This window comes from Megascapheus bottae, chromosome 16 (genome assembly GCF_031878675.1).
Source record: "Megascapheus bottae isolate mThoBot1 chromosome 16, mThoBot2.hap1, whole genome shotgun sequence".
Classification (NCBI taxonomy): Eukaryota; Metazoa; Chordata; class Mammalia; order Rodentia; family Geomyidae; genus Megascapheus; species Megascapheus bottae.
This window is the reverse complement of record NC_143524.1, coordinates 5,740,493-5,741,166: the sequence shown is the minus strand read 5'-3', so window position 1 is coordinate 5,741,166 and position 674 is coordinate 5,740,493.

Here is a 674-nt window from a genome sequence, read left to right as displayed (position 1 = left end):
CGGGGCAGGGGGCGGGGAACGGCCCGCACTGCGCAGGCGCGGGGCTCGCGGACGCGCGCTCGGCCGAGTGGCGCGGGCGCCTCCCGGAGAGCCCTTTATAGGGTCCACTCGGCGTTGCGCGCCGCCGCCGCTGCCGCCGCCGCCGCCAGCGCCGCCGCCGGCGCCGCCCCCGGGCCAGCCAATGTGGGAGGGAGGCGCCCCTCCTGGCCCCGCCCCCAGCCGCGTGCCACGTCCTCCCTCCTTCTCCCGTCTCCTATTGGCTGATTTCAAATCTCGCGAGCCCCTGTCTGGGCTGCCGTGGCAACCGCGCATGTTTAGCCCCGCCCCTCGGAGGGGCGGCTTGCGGAAGCGCTGGCTGTACGCGCGGCGGAGCCCTCGCGCCGTGGGACCTCCGTGTTCCCGCGGCCCCACCGGAGGGCTCCACATCGCAGCACCCAACGCCCCGACTCCGCGCCCTGGCCGCGGCGCTTTCTGCTAGCTGCCCTCGTCCTGAGCCCCCAGAAGCATCGGGGGACCTGAGGACCAGGCGCCGCCTCCTCCGCCCCCCCTTCCCTCACCCTCCTCCGCATCCTCCCGTGTTTTTATCTGCTCTGAGGACGGACACGAGAGAGAGGCGGTAGGGGAAGCCGAGGGCGTGTGTGTGGGGGGGAATCCAAGGTGGAGGCTGATCAGGA